General features: G+C 37.4%; 1 non-coding gene across 1 annotated transcript; it reads left to right on the forward strand.

Moving 5' to 3' along the window:
• Window positions 1-12,957: 12,957 nt before the first annotated feature.
• On the forward strand, window positions 12,958-13,065 carry LOC148550692 (small nucleolar RNA R71). The gene has a single exon (XR_015892944.1). It is a non-coding gene; the product is annotated as a small nucleolar RNA R71 (small nucleolar RNA).
• Window positions 13,066-14,932: the final 1,867 nt, after the last annotated feature.

Genomic DNA, 14,932 nt, shown 5'->3' on the forward strand with positions numbered 1-14,932 from the left:
GAATCTCTGCTTTCCTACTGTCATCTTCTTCATGCACGCAAGTTTCCTCCTATGTCAAGCTGTGTGTTGGTAGATCACCGTTGTCAATGGCTACCATCCGTCCTCTCAGTAAAAATGGTCCAAATGTGCTGTCACCTCATGGCTAATCATCTGTCGGTTCTCACTCATGCTGGAATAGGATCCATTGATCCTTTTGCGTCTGTCACTACGCCCAACCCTTGTGAGTTTGAAGCTCGTCACAGTCATTCAATCCCTGAATCCTACTCGGAATACCACAGACAAGGTTTAGACTTTCTGGATTTTCAAGAATGCTGCCAATGGATTCTAGCTTATACCACGAAGATTCTGATTAAGGAATCCAAGAGATGCTCATTCAATCGAAGGTAGAACGGAGGTGGTTGTCAGGCACACGTTCATAGGTTGAGAATGGTGATGAGTGTCATGGATCATCACATTCATCATATTGAAGTGCGAATGAACATCTTAGATAGAAACAAGCGTGTTTGAATAGAAAACAGAAATAATTGCATTAATTCATCGAGACACAGCAGAGCTCCTCACCCCCAACAATGGAGTTTAGAGACTCTTGCCATCAAAGAGTACAAAGTTCAGATTTAAAATGTCATGAGGTCTCGAATAAATCTCTAAAAGTTGTTTAAATACTAAACTAGAAACCTAGGTTTACAGAGAATGAGTAAACTAAGATAGATAGTACAGAAATCCACTTCTGGGACCCACTTGGTGTGTGCTGGGGCTGATACTTGAGCTTTACACATGCCTAGGCTGTTTCCAGAGTTAAACGCTAGGTTGTAACCTGTTTCTGGCGTTTAACTCCAACTTGTAACCTGTTTCTGGCGTTTAACGCCAGAATGCAACATGGAACTGGCGTTGAATGCCAGTTTACGTCGTTTATCCTTGAGCAAAGTATGGACTATTATATATTGCTGGAAAGCCCTGGATTTCTACTTTCCAATGCAATTAAGAGCGTACCATTTGAACTTCTGTAGCTCCAGAAATTCCATTTCGAGTGCAGGGAGGTCAGAATCCAACAACATCTGCAGTCCTTTTTCAGCCTGAATCAGATTTTTGCTCAGCTCCCTCAATTTCAGCCAAAAAACACCTGAAATCACAGAAAAACACACAAACTCATAGTAAAGTCCAGAAATATGAATTTTTCCTAGAAACTAATAAAAATATACTAAAAATTAACTAAAACATACTAAAAACTACATGAAATTACCCCCAAAAAGCGTATAAAATATCTGCTCATCACAACACCAAACTTAAACTGTTGCTTATCCCCAAGAAACTAGACAAATAAAATAGGATAAAAAGAAATCAAGAAGCAATAATATCTCAGAGTTTTAAGTGAAGCTCAGATTCTAATTAGATGAGCGGGACTAGTAGCTTTTAGCTTCCGAACAGTTTTGGCATCTCACTTTATCCTTTGAAATTCAGAATGATTGGCATCCATAGAAACTCATAATTCAGATAGTATTATTGATTCTCCTAGTTTAGTATGTTGATTCTTGAACACAGCTATTTTATGAGTCTTGGCCGTGGCCCTAAGCACTTTGTTTTCCAGTATTACCACCGGATACATAAATGCCACAGACACATAACTGGGTGAACCTTTTTAGGTTGTGACTTAGCTTTGCTGAAGTCCCCAATTAGAGGTGTCCAGAGTTCTTAAGCACACTCTGTTTTTGCTTTGGACCTCGACTTTAACCGCTCAGTCTCAAGTTTTCACTTGACACCTTCACGCCACAAGCACATGGTTAGGGACAGCTTAGTTTAGCCACTTAGGCCAGGATTTTATTCCTTTTAGACCCTCCTATCCATTAATGCTCAAAGCCTTGGATCCTTTTTGCCCTTACCTTTTGATTTTAAGGGCTATTGGCTTTTTCTACTGCTCCTTCTCTTTTCTCTTTTTTTTTGCTGCTTTTTCTTGCTTCAAGAATCAATTTCATGATTTTTCAGATCATCAATAACATTTCTCTTGCTCATCATTCTTTCAGGAGCCAACAATTTTAACATTCATAAAATTCAATATAAAAAACATACACTGTTCAGGCATTCATTCAGAAGACAAAAAGCATTGCCACCACATATAAATAATTAGAATTTTCCTTATTAAGAACCCGAAAAAATATTGCCTCCTTATTCTAAAAATCTGCTATTTTATTCATGTTTGATGATGATGAGAAAAATAAATTATAGCTTAATTGGAGATAAAATCAAAATAGAGATACTAATTACTACTACTCATATATAACTTCTAAGGTAAATTTCTAATAAGAACAATTATCACAGAGTTAAGGCTAAGATTAGAACTCAACAACCTTGAATTTGGGAGGTGGACGCCTCTTTAGTCTGTGGAGTGCTTGGCCCTTCAAGAGATAGCTTCTGGCGCTTCAGTTCCTTCAGTTCACGCCCTTGCTCTTCTTGTTCTCTAAGCAGTTTGCAGAGCATGCTGTTTTGATTTTGCTGTTCTTCCTTCAGTTGATCCATAGCTTCTTGCAACTTGGTGACAGATGCTTCTAGGCGCTCCCAGTATTCAATTTGAGGGATTTCCGGAAGGAACTCCTGTGCTATCCTCTTGATGGGGTCGTCCTGCACTTGTTGTCCTTCCATAGACTTTTTGGTGATTGGTAGCTCAACTGGAATGTACTCATCTACTCCCATTTTTATCCCAGCATCTTTACATAACAGAGAGACTAAGCTTGGGTAAGCCAATCTGGCATATTTGGAGTTCTTGTTTGCAATTTTGTAAAGCTCACAAGCAATCAACTGATGAACTTCCACTTCTTTTTCCAGCATAATGCAATGAATCATTACTGCTCTTCTAATGGTGACCTCAGAGCGGTTGCTAGTGGGCAGTATAGAGCACCCAATGAAGTCCAGCCAACCTCTGGCGACTGATTTGAGATCTCCTTTTTTGAGTTGGTTTGGGGCACCCTTTGTGTTGGTTGTCCATTTGGCTCTAGGGAGACATATGTCCTCTAGGATTTTGTCCAAGCTCAGGTTTAATCTCATCATTCTCCTATTAAAGGAGCCTGGGTCATCTTGCAGTTGAGGCAGCTTGAAGATCTCCCTTATTTTGTCGGGGTGGGTGTGAACAATCTTCCCTCTGACTAGAGTTCTATAGTCATAGAATGCGGTTCCCGCTATTCTCTGCCTGTCCGTCTGCCACAGATTTGCGTAGAATTCCTAAACCATGTTTCTTCCCACCTTTGTTTCAGGATTAGCTAGGACTTCCCAGCTCCTGTTTCGAATTTGCTCTTGGATCTCCGGATATTCATCTTCTTTCAGATTGAATTTAACTTCCGGGATCACTGACCTTAGACACATTATTTTGTAGTAATGGTCTGAATGTTCTTTGGTTAAGAACTTTCCTTGATTCCAAAATGGTTTTGGAATATTCTCTTTCTTGCCTCTTGAGTTGGTTTGTTTTCCCTTAGGAGCCATGATCTTAGTGGGTATTGGCTTAGTGATCACGGATAAATACACCAAACTTAGAGGTTTGCTTGTCCTCAAGCAAAAGAAAAGAAAGGAGAGGGATATAGGGAGAGCCAAGTTCGAATTGTGGAGGAGAGGGGAAGAGGCCAAACCAACATTTAAAGGGAAGGGGGTGGGTTTCGAAAATTGTTTGAAAAAGATATGATAGAAAAAGTGATTTGGAAAAGATAAGTATGATAGGAAAAGTTGTAATTTAAAATTGAAAACATATGAAAGATATTTGAAAAAGATAGCTTTGTTTTGAAAAAGATGTTGTGAAGATTTGAAAAAGATATTTATGAGTTGAAAAGATTTTAGAAGGAAAAGAGATAGATTTGTTTTAAAAAGGATTTGAAAATAATTTGAAAAAGATTAAAAGAAAAGGGTTTATGAATTAAGATACATTTGATATCTTTTTGAAAAAGGATTTGAAAAATTAGGATTTGTAACATGTTTATGCAAGAAATCATGAATTGAAACATGAAAAATGGAAAAAATTTGAATTGAAAACGAAATAACCTACTCCCCACAATCCTGGCATTAAACGCCCAACTGCTGCATGTTTTAGGCGTTTAACGCCCAACTGATGCTTGGTCTGGGCGTTTAACGCCCAGCTGTTGCTTCCAGCTGGCGTTAAACACCAGAAACTCCTTTGTCACTGGGCGTTTTTCTGAACGCCCAGGATGCTGTAAATCTGGCGTTAAACGCCCAGAAGCTGCTTCTTTCTGGCGTTTAACACTCAGATGGCTATCTCTACTGGCGTTAAACGCCCAGTAGATGCTCCTTTTGGGCGTTTAACGCCCAATTGTGCCTCTTACTGGCGTTTTCTTGCCAGTGAGCTCCTTTTTCCTGTTTTGTGCTCTGAATCCTTCTGTAACCCTGTGAACTTATGCAATTGATCCTTTACCTTATTAATATTGAACTTATATGCTTTCAAAATAAATAAAATGAAAAATAGAATAAAATAAAATAACAAAAAGAGGTTTGCTAATGGCTGGGTTGCCTCCCAGCAAGCACTTCTTTATTGTCTTTAGTTGGACCTTGCTGAGCTTTTTAATCTAGCCTTAGCCTTGAGCATTCTTGCTCAACATTGCCTTCAAGATAATGTTTGATTCTCTGTCCATTAATAATGAACTTCTTATTAGAATCAATGTCTTGAAGCTCCACATAGCCATATGGTGACACACTTGTAATCACATATGGTCCCCTCTATCGGGATTTCAGTTTCCTGGGGAATAGTCTGAGCCTAGAGTTAAATAGCAGAACCTTCTGTCCTGGTTCAAAGACTCTAGATGACAGCTTTCTATCATGCCATCTTTTTGCTTTCTCTTTGTAAAGCTTGGCATTTTCGAAAGCAGTGAGTCTGAATTCCTCTAGCTCATTCAGCTGGAGCAATCTTTTTTCTCCAGCTAATTTGGCATCAAAGTTCAGGAATCTGGTTGCCCAGTAGGCTTTGTATTCCAGTTCCACGGGCAGATGATAGGCCTTACCATACACAAGTTGGTATGAAGAGGTTCCTATAGAAGTCTTGAATGCTATTCTGTAAGCCCATAGCGCATCATCCAAGCTTCTTGCCCAATCCTTTCTACGGGTATTTACAGTCCATTCCAGGATTCTTTTTAGTTCTCTGTTAGAGACTTTAGCTTGCTCATTTGTCTGTGGATGATATGGAGTTGCTACTTTGTGGCTAATTCCATACCGGACCATGGCAGAGTAAAGCTGTTTGTTGCAGAAGTGAGTGCCCCATCACTGATTAGTACTCTAGGGACACCAAACCTGCTGAAGATATATTTCTGGAGGAACTTCAGCACTGTCTTAGTATCATTAGTGGGTGTGGCAATGGCCTCTACCCATTTAGATACATAGTCGACTGCAACCAGAATATAAGTGTTTGAGTATGATGGTGGGAAATGCCCCATGAAGTCAATACCCCATACATCAAACAAATCAATCTCTAAGATCCCTTGTTGAGGCATGGCATAACCATGAGGCAGATTACTAGCTCTCTGGCAACTGTCACAGTTACGTACAAACTCTTGGGAATCTCTATAAAGGGTAGGCCAGTAGAAACCACATTGGAGGACTTTGGTGGCTGTTCGCTCACCTCCGAAATGACCTCCATATTGTGACCCATGGCAATGCCATCAGATCTTCTGTGCTTCTTCTCTAGGCACACACCTACGGATTATTCCGTCTGCACATCTCTTAAAGAGATAGGGTTCATCCCATAAGTAGTACTTTGCATCAGTAATTAATTTTTTCTTTTATTGCCTGCTATACTCCTTAGGTATGAACCTTGCAGCTTTATAGTTTGCAATGTCTACAAACCATGGCGTTTCCTGAATGGCGAACAATTACTCATCCGGAAAGGTTTCAGAGATCTCAATAGAGGGGAAGAACGCCCCTTCTACTGGTTCTATTCAGGACAGGTGATCAGCCACTTGGTTTTCCGTCCATTTTCTGTCTCTTATTTCTATATCAAACTCTTGCAGAAGCAACACCCATCTTATGAGCCTGGGTTTTGAATCCTGCTTTGTAAGTAGATATTTAAGAGCAGCATGGTCAGTGTACACAATCACTTTTGATCCTACTAAGTATGATCTAAACTTGTCAATGGCATAAACCACTGCAAGCAATTCTTTTTCTGTGGTTGTGTAATTTTTCTGGGCATCATTTAAAATACGACTAGCATAATAAATGACATGCAGAAGCTTGTCATGCCTCTGCCCCAATACTGCACCAATGGCATGATCATTGGCATCACACATCAATTCGAATGATAATGTCCAGTCTGGTGCAGAAATAACTGGTGCTGTGACCAGCTTAGCTTTCAGAGTTTCAAACGCCTGCAGATACTCTATGTCAAACACAAATGGCGTGTCAGCAGCTAGCAGATTGTTCAGAGGTTTTGCGATTTTTGAAAAATCCTTTATAAACCTCCTGTAGAATCCTGCATGCCCCAGAAAGCTTCTGATTGCCTTAACATTGGCAAGTGTTGGTAATTTTTCAATTACTTCCACTTTAGCTTGATCCACCTCTATCTCCTTATTTGAAATTTTATGCCCAAGGACAATCCCTTCAGTCACCATAAAGTGACATTTTTCCCAGTTTAAAACCAGGTTAGTCTCTTGGCATCTTTTCAGAACTAGTGTCAGGTGATCAAGACAGGAGCTAAATGAGTCTCCATATACTGAGAAGTCATCCATGAAGACTTCCAAAAATTTTTCCACCATATCAGAGAAAATAGAGAGCATGCATCTCTGAAAGGTTGTAGGTGCATTACACAGCCCAAATGGCATCCTTCTATAGACAAATACTCCAGATAGACATGTAAATGCAGTTTTCTCTTGATCTTGGGGATCTACTGCAATTTGGTTGTACCCTGAATAGCCATCCAAAAAGCAGTAATAATCATGACCTGCTAGTCTCTCTAGCATCTGGTCTATGAATGGTAAAGGAAAATGATCCTTTCTGGTGGCTGTATTGAGCCTTCTATAGTCAATACACATGCGCCACCCTGTAACTGTTCTTGTAGGAACCAGTTCATTTTTTTTCATTATGAACCACTGTCATGCCTCCCTTTTTGGGGACAACTTGGACAGGGCTTACCCAGGGGCTATCAGAAATAGGATAAATAATCCCAGCCTCCAGTAACTTGGTGACCTCTTTTTGCACCACTTCCTTCATGGCTGGATTTAGCTGCCTTTGTGGTTGAACCACTGGCTTAGCATCATCCTCCAATAAGATCTTGTGCATGCATCTAGCTGGGCTTATGCCCTTAAGGTCACTTATGGACCACCCAAGAGCTGTCTTGTGTGTCCTTAGCACTTGAAGTAGTGCTTCCTCTTCCTGTGGATTCAAAGCAGAGCTTATGATCACTGGAAAAGTGTCACCTTCTCCCAGAAATGCATATTTCAGGGATGGTGGTAATGGTTTGAGCTCTGGTTTAGGAGGTTTTTCCTCTTCCTGAGGAAGTTTCAGGGGCTCTTTCAATTCCTCTGAATCCTCTAGATCAGGCTGAACATCTTTAAAGATGTCTTCCAGCTCTGATTCGAGACTCTCAGCCATGTTGATCTCCTCTACTAAAGAGTCAATTAGATCAACTTTCATGCAGTCTTTTGGTGTGTCTGGATGCTGCATGGCTTTGACAGCATTCAACTTAAACTCATCCTCATTGACTCTCAGGGTTACTTCCCCATTTTGGACATCAATGAGAGTTCGTCCAGTTGCTAGGAAAGGTCTTCCTAGAATGAGAGTAGCACTCTTGTGCTCCTCCATTTCCAGCACTACAAAGTCAGTGGGGAAGGAGAATGGCCCAACCCTGACAATCATGTCTTCAATCACGCCTGATGGGTATTTAATGGAGCCATCAGCAAGTTGGACACATATCCGAGTTGGTTTGACTTCTTCAGTTAAACCAAGCTTTCTGATAGTGGATGCAGGTATTAGATGGATACTTGCCCCAAGATCACATAAAGCTGTCTTGGTGCAATTACCCTTTAATGTGCATGGTATCATGAAGCTCCCGGGATCTTTAAGCTTTTCTGGGAAGCTTTTCAGAATGACTGCACTGCATTCTTCAGTGAGGAGAACTCTTTCAGTTTCTCTCCAATCCTTCTTATGACTCAAGATCTCTTTCATGAACTTGACATAAGAAGGTATTTGCTCAAGTGCCTCTGCAAATGAAATCTTTATTTCAAGAGTCCTGAGATAGTCTGCAAAGCGAGCAAATTGCTTATCCTGCTCCTCTTGGCGGAGTTTTTGAGGATAAGGTATCTTGGCTTTGTATTCCTCAACCTTGGTTGCTGCAGGTTTATTTCCTACAGAGGTGGTTAGGGAAGCCTTTTTAGAGGGGTTGTTATCAGCACTTGTGTGTGTCTGATCCCTCACTGGCGTTTGAATGCTAGGGGTGGAAGCTGGAATGGAGTTGGACGGCAACTCTTTACCTGTTCCTGGCATTTGAACGCCAGAACTGAGCTTCCTTTGGGCGTTTAACGCCAACTCCTTGCTTGTTTGTGGCATTTGAACGCCAGAACTGAGCATGGGTTGGGCGTTTAACGCCAGCTTTCCATCCTTTTCTGGCGTTTGAGTACCAGAATCATTCCTCTCTGAGCTCTTACTATCCTCAGAGGGATTTTGGATGATATTTTGCTCATCCTCTGTCAGTTGTTCTTTCCTTGGCTTTCTGCTGTTCTGAAGCGAGGTATTAATGTTTTCCCACTTCTTAATTGAACTGCCTGGCACTCTTCTGTTATCTGCTGTTTTGTCTGATTCAATTGTGCCTCCATATTTTTATTAGCATTTTTAGTATCTTGTAGCATCTCCTTGAATTCTGCTAGCTGTTTTGTTAGAAAGCACAATTGTTGATTGAGTTCAGCAACTTGTTCTGGAGGACCAAGTTCAGTAGACACTGCTTTGGCTTCTTCTTTTATGGAGGAACCATTACTTATGTACATATGCTGGTTTCTGGCAACTATATCAATAAGCTCTTGAGCCTCTTCAATAGTTTTCCTCATGTGTATAGATCCACCAGCTGAGTGGTCTAGGGACATTTGAGCACCTTCTGTAAGCCCATAGTAGAAGATGTCTAATTGCACCCACTCTGAAAACATTTCAGAGGGGAATTTCCTTAGCATCCATCTGTACCTCTCCCAGGCATTATAAAGGGATTCATCATCCTCTTGTTTAAAGCCTTGGATGTCCAGCCTTAGTTGTGTCATCCTTTTTGGAGGGAAATATTGATTCAGGAATTTGTCTGATAACTGTTTCCATGTCCTTATGCTTGCTGTGGGTTAGTTATTTAACCACCTTTTAGCTTGATCTTTTACAGCAAACGAAAACAGTAACAGTCTATATACATCCTGATCTACCTCCTTGTCACGTACTGTGTCAGCAATTTGCAAGAATTGTGCCAGAAACTCAGTAGGTTCTTCCTGTGGAAGACCGAAATACTGGCAGTTTTGCTGCACCATGACAATGAGCTGAGAATTTAGCTCAAAACTGCCTGCTTTGATGGAGGGTATACAGATACTACTCACATATGCAGCATTAATGACCCCAGAGTCCTTCTGGACTGTTCATTTCCACTTAGATCCATGATGGAGAAAGGGAGATGATGTGAATTGCAAGTAAAATATATTTTTATGTTTTTTTGTTTTATTTAATTAAAAATAACCGAAAAAAAAGAAATAAAATAAAGTAAAGTAATTAGAAAATAAAATATAGATTTCGAAAATTAAAAGAAAAAGAAAATAAAAAGAAATTTGAATGTTGAATTGACTAATTAATTGAAAAGATTTGAAAAATTTTTTAATATGATTTTTGAATAAGATTTTGAATTTTGAAAAGATTTGATTTTTAAAATAAAAATCTTAATTTTTAAAGGTAATTTTTGAAAAATCAATTAAAATAAAGGAAAAAGATATTTTTGAATTCAAAGAGGAAAGATAAAAATAATAAAAAGACACAAAACTTAAAATTTTTAGATCCAATGCTCCTTATTTTCAAAAATTTTGGAGGGAAAACACCAAGGAATACCAAACTTAAAAATTTTAAGATCAAAATACAGAGAAGACTCAAGAACACCTTGAAGACTCACAAGAACAACAAGAACAAAATTCAAAGATTCAAGAGCATAAAAAGAACACCAAACTTGAAACTTTTAGAAAACTAAAAATAACTTTTTGAAAATTAAAGATAAATAACAAGAGAACACCAAACTTAAAAGTTTGACACAAGATTTAATCAAAGAAAAATTATTTTTGAAAAAGTTTTAAAAGAAAAATTCCCAATTACCAGGAACATAAACACAACGCTCTAGCCAATTGAGTTATAAATTTAAAGTGTTTTAATAAGGTATTTAATGTATAAATTTTTTTTTAAAAACTAATATTTTGAAAAAGCACAAGAAAAACAAGAAAAATCACAAAACAAGAAAAACTAAAGATCAAACAAGGAAAATAAACAAGAACAACTTGAAGATTAAGAAAGAACAGTGAACATAAATTCGAAAATTTAAAAGAAAAATAAAAGCATGCAATTGACACCAAACTTAAAATATGAAACTAAACTCAAACAGGAAAACTCAATTATTAGTTTGTAAAAATTTTCGAAAAAAAATTAAAAAGAGAAAATAAGAATTTAAAAAAAATTCAACCAAAAACAATGATAGAAGACTCTAAATCAAAAAGAAAAATTTTTCCTAATCTAAGCAACAAAATAAACCGTCAGTTGTCCAAACTCAAAGAATCCCCGGCAACGACACCAAAAACTTGGTGCACGAAATGTGAATCACACTTTTCACAACTCGTACCACTAACCAGCAAGTGCACTGGGTCGTCCAAGTAATACCTTACGTGAGTAAGGGTCGAATCCAACGGAGATTGTTGGCTTGAAGCAATCTATGGTTATCTTGTAATGCTTAGTCAGGATATCAATTATAATTATCAGTTTGAATTGCGAAGAATAAAAGAGCATGAAATAAATACTTGTTATGCAGTAATGGAGAATATGTTGGAGTTTTGGAGATGCTTTATCTTCTGAATCTCTGCTTTCCTACTGTCATCTTCTTCACGCACGCAAGTTTCCTCCTATGGCAAGCTGTGTGCTGGTGGATCACTGTTGTCAATGGCTACCATCCGTCCTCTCAGTGAAAATGGTTCAAATGCGCTGTCACCGCATGGCTAATCATCTGTCGGTTCTCACTCATGCTGGAATAGGATCTATTGATCCTTTTGCGTCTGTCACTACGCCCAACCCTTGTGAGTTTGAAGCTTGTCACAGTTATTCAATCCCTAAATCCTACTCGGAATACCACAGACAAGGTTTAGACTTTCCGGATTCTCAAGAATGCTGCCAATGGATTCTAGCTTATACCACGAAGATTCTGATTAAGGAATCCAATAGATGCTCATTCAATCGAAGGTAGAACGGAGGTGGTTGTCAGGCACACGTTCATAGGTTAAGAATGGTGATGAGTGTCATGGATCATCACATTCATCATATTAAAGTGCGAATGAACATCTTAGATAGAAACAAGCGTGTTTCAATAGAAAACAGAAATAATTGCATTAATTCATCGAGACACAGCAGAGCTCCTCACCCCCAACAATGGAGTTTAGAGACTCATGCTGTCAAAGAGTACAAAGTTCAGATCTAAAATGTCATGAGGTCTCGAATAAATCTCTAAAAGTTGTTTAAATACTAAACTAGTAACCTAGGTTTACAGAGAATGAGTAAACTAAGATAGATAGTGTAGAAATCCACTTCTGGGGCCCACTTGGTGTGTGCTGGGGCTGAGACTTGAGCTTTACACATGCCTAGGCTGTTTCTAGAGTTAAACGCCAGGTTGTAACCTGTTTCTGGCGTTTAACGCCAGAATGCAACATGGAACTGGCGTTGAACGCCAGTTTACATCATTTATCCTTGAGCAAAGTATGGACTATTATATATTTCTGGAAAGCCCTGGATGTCTACTTTTCAACGCAATTGAGAGTGCACCATTTGGACTTCTGTAGCTCCAGAAAATCCATTTCGAGTGCAGGGAGGTCAGAATCCAACAACATCTGCAGTCCTTTTTCAGCCTGAATCAGATTTTTGCTCAGCTCCCTCAATTTCAGCCAGAAAATACCTGAAATCACAGAAAAACACACAAACTCATAGTAAAGTCCTGAAATATGAATTTTGCCTATAAACTAATAAAAATATACTAAAAATTAACTAAAACATACTAAAAACTACATGAAATTACCCCCAAAAAGCGTATAAAATATTCGCTCATCACTTTTTTACTCAGTTGGCTCACTTGTGCCTCCAAATTTCTAATGGAGGACCTTGTTTCATTCATGAAACTTAGAGTGGCCTTAGATAGATCAGAGGCTATATTTGCTAAGCTAGATGGATTCTGCTTAGAATTCTCTGTCTGTTGCTAAGTGAATGATGGAAAAGGCTTGCTATTGCTAAACCTGTTTCTTCCACCATTATTAAAGCCTTGTTGAGGCTTTTGTTGATCCTTCCATGAGAAATTTGGATGATTTCTCTATGAGGGATTATAGGTGTTTCCATAGGGTTCACCATGTAATTCACCTCTGCTATTGCAGGGTTCTCAGGATCATAAGTTTCTTCTTCAGAAGATGCTTCTTTAGTACTGTTGGATGCAGCTTGTAATCCATTCAGACTCTGAGAAATCATATTGACTTGCTGAGTTAATATTTTATTCTGAGCTAATATGGCATTCAGAGTATCAATTTCAAGAACTCCCTTCATCTGAGGCGTCCCATTACTCACAAGATTCCTTTCAGAAGTGTACATGAACTGGTTATTTGCAACCATGTCAATGAGTTCCTGAGTTTCTGCAGGCATTTTCTTTAGGTGAATGGATCCACCTGTAGAATGGTCCAATGACATCTTTGATAATTCAGACAGACCATCATAGAATATATCCAGGATGGTCCATTCTGAAAGCATGTCAGAAGGACACTTTTTGGTCAGCTACTTGTATCTCTCCCAAGCTTCATAGAGGGATTCACCTTCTTTCTGTTTGAAGGTTTGAACATCCACTCTAAGTTTGCTAAGCTTTTGAGGAGGAAAGAACTTGGCTAAGAAATCCGTGACCAGCTTATCCCAAGAGTTCAGGCTATCTTTAGGTTGAGAGTCCAACCATATTCTAGCTCTGTCTCTTACAGCAAACGGGAAAAACATGAGCCTGTAGACCTAGGGATCAACCCCATTGGTCTTAACAGTGTCACAGATCTACAAGAATTCAGTTAAGAACTGAAAAGGATCTTCTGATGGAAGTCCATGAAACTTGCAATTCTGTTATATCAGAGAAACTAATTGAGGCTTTAGCTCAAAATTGTTTGCTCCAATGGCAGGGATTGAGATGCTTCTTCCATGTAAGTTGGAATTTGGTGCAGTAAAGTCACCAAGCATCTTCCTTACATCTCCACCATTATTATTATTTTCGGCCATGTCTCCTTCTTTTTCAAAATTTTTTGTCAGATTTTCTCCAGAGAGTTGTGCTTTAGCTTCCCTTAGCTTCCTCTTCAGAGTCCTTTCAGGTTCAGGATCGGCTTTAACAAGAATGTTCTTATCCTTGTTCCTGCTCATATGAAAAAGAAGAGAACAGAAAAAAATATGGAATTCTCTATGTCACAGTATAGAGATTCTTTATATGAGTATAAGAAGAGAAGGATGGATGAAAGAAAAGATAAGAATTCGAACACAGAGGAGAATAGTTGGTTCGAATTTTTGAGTAGAAGACAAGTGTTAGTAAATAAATAAATAATTATAAGGAGATAGAGATGGAAGAATTCGAAAATAAAATAAAATAAAAATATTTTTGTTTTTAATTTAAAATTAAAGTTAAAATTCGAAAATTTTGAAAAAGACAAATGAAATTAAAAAAAATTTAAAACAATTAGTTAATTAAAAAGGAATTTTGAAAAGTGGGGAAGATTTTTCGAAAATTAGAGAGGAAAAATTAGTTAGGTGGTTTTGAAAAAGATATGATTGAAATAGAAAACTTTTAAAGTCAAACAAAAAGTCAAGTAGTTAATTGAAAAAGATTTGAAAATCAATTTTGAAAAGATAAAAAGTTAGAAAAGATTTTGAAATTATGTTTTGAAAAAGATATGATTGAAAGATATGATTGGAAATTTAATTTGAAAAAGATTTTAAAAGGAAATTAAAAAGATTTGATTTTGAAAATTAAAGTTGATTACTTGACTAACAAGAAACAAAAAGATATGATTTTAAAATTTAAAGATTGAACCTTTCTTAATAGGCAAGTAACAAACTTTAAAATTTTTGAATCAAAATATTAAATGCTAGTAATGAATTCGAAAATATGAAACAAAAATAAGAAAAAGATTTTGAAAATCAATTTGAAATTTTCGAAAATATGAAAGAAAAAATGAAAAAGATTTGATTTTTGAAAAAGATTTGAAAAAGATAGAATTTTTAAATTGAAAATTTGATTTGACTCATAAGAAACAACTAAATTTTTAAAACTTTTGACTAAATCAAATCAAATTTTCGAAAATTATGAGTGAAATAAGGGGAAGATATTTTTTTATTTTTGAATTTTTAATGAAGAAAGAGAAAAACACAAAAATGACACAAAACATGAAAATTATGAATCAAAACAACTAATGCGTGCAAGAACACTTTGAATGTCAAGATGAACACCAAGAACACTTTGAATGTCAAGATGAACATCAAGAACATATTTTTGAAAATTTTTAAGAAAAGAAAAATATGCAAGACACCAAACTTAAAAAATTTTTATTCTCTAGACACTAATAATTCAAGAATGCATATGAAAAACAAGAAAAGACACCAAACAAGAAAAATTTAAAGATCAAACAAGGAAAATCATTAAGAACAACTTGAAGATTATGAAGAACAAATGCGTGAGTTTTAGAAAATTTTAATG

This window comes from Arachis ipaensis, chromosome B7, assembly GCF_059453495.1.
Source record: "Arachis ipaensis isolate K30076 ecotype BB chromosome B7, ASM5945349v1, whole genome shotgun sequence".
Taxonomy (NCBI): Eukaryota; Viridiplantae; Streptophyta; class Magnoliopsida; order Fabales; family Fabaceae; genus Arachis; species Arachis ipaensis.